Source organism: Rattus norvegicus, chromosome 4 (genome assembly GCF_036323735.1).
Source record: "Rattus norvegicus strain BN/NHsdMcwi chromosome 4, GRCr8, whole genome shotgun sequence".
NCBI lineage: Eukaryota > Metazoa > Chordata > Mammalia > Rodentia > Muridae > Rattus > Rattus norvegicus.
The window spans coordinates 179,470,900-179,476,176 of NC_086022.1; the positions used below are offsets into that span (position 1 = coordinate 179,470,900).

Below are 5,277 nucleotides of genomic sequence, written 5' to 3' on the forward strand. Positions count from 1 at the left end.
CACACACACACACACACACCACCATTCACACACACACACATACACCACTGTACACTACCACACACACACATACATCACAATACACATATACATACACACACACAAATACTACCATACACACACACACAAACATATCACCATACACATACCCCCCACACATACATACACATACATACATACACATACATACATACACACACATACATACACACACAAACACACAAACACACCACCATACACACACAGAAACACTACCATACACACACACACACAAAAACATACCACCATACACATACCCCCCACACATACATACACATACATACATACACACACACACATACACACAAACACACCACCATACACACACACACACACAAAAACATACCACCATACACATATTCCCCACACACATACATACACACACACACACACACACACACACACACACACACCACACTGAAACTGGGGCTTTATTGAACGTCAGTGTTTCCATTTATCAAGCGTGTGCTACATCCCGGAATCTGAACCACGTGTTTCTTGAATGTGTTCTTTTCTCTCCTTTACACGACAGACGTGCAAGAAGTGTGACAGTCCTCCTCTGCAGAGGAGGGAAGGGAAGCTTGGCAAGGCTGGGGAGCTGCCCAAGGCCCTGCTCTGTGGTAGTGACTGCACTAGACGCATGCTAGCCTTGGCCAGCTCCAAGCCAGTCCATTCCACTTCACCTTGACTCCTCCTGGAGCACAGCAGTGCCAGTTTGCAGTGGTAAGTATTAAAATGCCAAACTTAAGGTCTGGCATAGAGCTCATTGATAGAGCACTAGTCTACAGTGTACAAAACTCCAGCCTCAATTCCCAACACTGGAACATTAAAGCAAAATACAAAATTTACAGGATATAAATCCCAGGCATGAGTTATGTTGGTAACCTCATTCACCTTGGACTTTGGATAACTGTGCAATTCCCAAGGAACTGTATGTGTGCTGTAAGTGGGAGGAGATTTATAAATATATTTTTTCAGGGTTTTAAGTAATAAATATGAAATTATCTTATTTTTGTAGACTAGGGAATTATAGATTATATGGGCACATACTTACCCATGCAATTAATATATACATAAATATAATTAATAAGTGAGGGTTTTAAATTCATAGACTTACACAGGTACTGCTCTTTACATAGGCAAGCTCATGGAGTCCTATGTGGTCAAGCATACCTATCACCCTCATAATTGAGAGGCTGAGATGGAAAGTTCACAAGTTCAAAACTATCCTAGGCTATGTTACAATTTCCAGGACATCAGTACTCCATAGCAACATTCTGTCTCCGAAAGAATAAAAATATATAAATTAATAAATAAGACCTCACAGCGAGCCGTGAGTTACATAATTTTATTCTATTATTTCATCAACACAATAGCAAACCTGGAGAATTACATAAGTACCACCAGAAGGTTGTGCAAAAAGAAATAGAGTGTGGATTGAAACCAAACAATCCCATACCATCTTTCAATGTGCATATAGGCATATATATATTTGTGCAGACAGTAACCATAGCCATATGTATACAGTATATATACACATATATTTATGCAGACAATATACCTATATATATTCATGGACAGACATTACACATAGCTAGAAATCATACCAACAGCAATCGGAAATATTTATGGATGGATGGGAAATCCCTTATGCTTAAGGTATTCAAGATAGATTGTTGAGGCCACCCGAATTCCTCGAGTATATCTGGAGATATTGGGAAAGTGTTACTAAAATTAGTTATTGGTATGCAGTATTAGTTACTGGCCTATGTACACGAGGTCCATTGAAGGATTTGTACAGTTATAGGTATTGTAAGAGTAGAGAAGGGCTGGAAAGATGGCTCAGCCCTTAAGAACACGGACGGTTCTTCCAGACGTCCTGAGTTCAATTCCCAGCAACCACATGGTGGCTCACGACCATCTGTAATGGGATCCTAGTCTCCCTTCCGTTGTGTCTGAAGACAGCTATGGTGTACTCAGATAGTCTTTGGGGGGAGGGGGAAACAGCAGAAAAAAATACTTGGGAATATAGCAATGAAAAGTCTCCACTCGTTTCTGTTAATACAACAGAATATCGGGTAGTTTATAAAGAAATTTATTTATCTCGCTGATTGGGAACTACAAGCCCAAAATAAGTGGCCACTTCCTCTACCAGGAGGGCATCATATCATCAAAATGGAGAGTAGGTAAACCAGAGATACTCGGTGGGGGAGACAGCCCAGCTCACCCCAGTCTTTCCCAGTGCCCTAGGACTCTGCTCACCAGGGCCACATCCCAAGACGAGGTACCTTCCATGTCCTTTGTGGACCCAAGCAGGTCACCAAAACTCTGCCTTGGGAAGTTCAGCATCAACTCAGCTCTGGGGGAGACAGCTGTTCAGCCCACAGAAAAGCTTGGTAAACTCTGAGAGGAAGCTATCAGTGGGTGAAGCGAGAGAGCAAACCCAGCCCCTTCCCAGTGTCACGCTCTCTGTTTTAATGTTTTAAATTAGCGTAGGTTTCCAATCTCCTCCCAGTAGCAGGAACATAGTATTAAATGTTGCTCTAACTTCAGCGATGATGGACTCAAAACCCGGACTTCCCTTCAAAGGAACCTGAAAACATTTGATGAAAATTAGAGATAGAGAAGGATTTGTTTTCCCCAGGGCTATTTTTAATCTCTCTCCAGAAAGAGGTACAAGTCAATTTTGGGCCGTGAACTCGAAAATCAACCCACTTTATAAAAGTGAAGCTTTTCTTTTACTCTCTTCTCCCTAAATATGACATTTGGTATCATCTAAGGAAGGAGTGGACAGGAGTGGACATCCTGGAAGCTATAGCTTCATGAGCTCCCAGCATATATCCCAATCTCCCAGCATGCTCCACAGTCTCCCAGCATGCTTTGTAACCTCCCAGCATGCCTCATCTAGACATCTCCCCTCCTGAGTATTAATTATTCCTGCCTCAATGAGCCCGTTAAGGAAAAGCTGAAAAAAAATTGTTTGTTTTCCCACCAGTTGGGAGGCTGAGACAGGAGGATTGCTGCGAGTTGAAGGCCAGTTTGGATTACTTCAGGCTGGCTTGAGTTACAGTATAAGATCCTGCACCCACACATATGCCCTGCACAAGGTGAGATAGCTAAACAGGTAAAAGCACGTTACAGGTATGAGTTTGGTGAAAAGGGAGAACCGTCTCTCAAACGCTCTTCTGGCCAGACACACATCATAACACATCATGCAAACAACCGTAATAATAAAAGCCCAATAAAAGCATCGAGCACCGTGTTGCATGCTGGGCATTCCACCACTCAGAAGACCAAAGTGGGGTGGTCGTCGTTCAAGGCCAGCCTGTATTCTGAGTTCTGGGCTACCCTGGGCTGCAGAGAGAGTGCCTTAAGGTAAACAAAAACAAACCCTAGGCCTAAGAGATACCACACACAAAGCTCTCATTGAAAAAAGAAAACCACACAAAACTCTTGAAAGCCCATTACAGATACATATGTTTTCATTTAGAAACTACTATGAAATTGAGTGTTCTTTCATTTAAATGTTCCCCTGTGGTTCCACAAATTAAAGATCGGTAGTGCGGTATTAACAACCGAGAGCTGGACCAAATTGAACTGCTTAAAACCAGTTGGCCGAGCCGTCAGCTATGGCTTCTATGGCTGAAGCTCACCGAAAAGGGAGCTCGCTGAAACTTTTTTTTTAAATACATAATTTTTTAAAAACTTATCCACTGGGGTATGTATTTTAGAAAGAACTTTTTTTGTGTGTGTCAGACCCAGTTTTAAAAAGAGAATAATGTAGAAATCCCAGATACTTTATAAACTCCAAACCACAACCACGCTGCTCTCATTAGTGAAAGGGATTTATTACACTCACTGTTGATTTTTTCCTTCCTGGGACAAGAACCAGAGGGAATAACAAAATTAGTTCTAGTCAAATGCAACAGCGTGCCCTCACCACATCCCCGAATCTTGTCCCTCAGCCTACAGGGCTGCTTGCTTGCTTTCTCTCTTTCTCTCTTTCTCTTTCTTTCTTTCTTTCCTTCTTTCTTTCTTTCTTTCTTTCTTTCTTTCTGCCTGTCTGTCTTTCATTCATTCATTCATTTATTTAATTCATTTATTCAGTTTGACTTTTCACATTTTGCTTTGAATAAGGAGGATACAATGTGGCAGTGTGGGAGAAGTGAGCCTTAGTTGTAAAACTTGTTCTTGAGAGCAGGGGATGGGGAGGAATGTCTTGAACTGCTGTCTTCTGGACCTGATACACCATTCCAGGCATGAGATCACAGCAGCTCTGGGTACCGGCCAAGCTGACACATAGGTGAGGTGGACCCAGCCCTCTGGAGGAAAGAACTGTACTGGAGGTTTCCGCAAAGTGAGATGCATTCCTGTTTTTAAGGATGCGGCCCCTGTAAGATTCTCCTGTGGACGATCCACACCCATTAGGAGGAGAGTAAGGCATGAAGTTGTCAGGGGAGACACAGGAGAGTTGGAAGGAGGAAACGAAGAGCCTATATGGTCCAATTTCACCGGGTGCAGGATGAACTCTTCTGGAATAAAGAGAAAATGTTAAATGGTCATTCTTAATACAGGAATTGCCCCCACAATTAATGTATCCTGTGTTCTCTACTGTTGCAGCCGTTTTTCCTATAAATAAGCGTGTTGATCTTAGTTATGATGCTTTAGAACGTTATAGGCACAGTCACGTAATCCCAGCACTAAGAAGCCTGATGTGAGGGGATCTGGATTTAGAAGCCAGTTTCAGGATTACACAAGAGGATGGAGATCGGCCTGAAGGCTGGGGCTGCTGCTCAGTGGTAGAGCATCTGCCTGGCATGCCTGAGGTCCCAGGTTCAAACCCCAATACTGCCCAGTAACAGAGCTGTCAATCAAGGTGTGTGTGTGTGTGTGTGTGTGTGTGTGTGTGTGTGTGTGTGTGCATGCTGTCAATCAAAGTGTGTATACATATGCTGTCACTTGAGGTCACAATATATATGTGTGTATATATGTATGTGTATTTGTACATACATATACACATACACACACAGACGTGTGTGGTCCTTCTGGGTGGGTCCTGAGAGTCAACTGTGGGTTGTTAGGGATGGCAAGAAGCACCCTTACCCTCGGAGCCATCTTGCTGGCCCAAGATCATGTATTTTAAGTTCAAGTCCCACTAATACTCAAGTGTTTGACTCTGTGAACTAAGGATGACGCGATGACTCTTGATATTCTTCTATTTCCTTCAGACATTTAGTA

General features: G+C 42.6%; 1 long non-coding RNA gene across 1 annotated transcript in view; it reads right to left on the reverse strand.

Annotated features, from left to right (window-relative positions):
- Positions 1 to 435: 435 nt before the first annotated feature.
- LOC120102428 (uncharacterized) overlaps positions 436 to 5,277 on the reverse strand; it is a 33,057-nt gene continuing 28,215 nt past the window's right edge. Inside the window, exon 4 of the long non-coding RNA XR_010065997.1 lies at positions 436 to 4,571. This is a non-coding gene — a long non-coding RNA (uncharacterized LOC120102428). The remainder of the gene's footprint in view (positions 4,572 to 5,277) is intronic.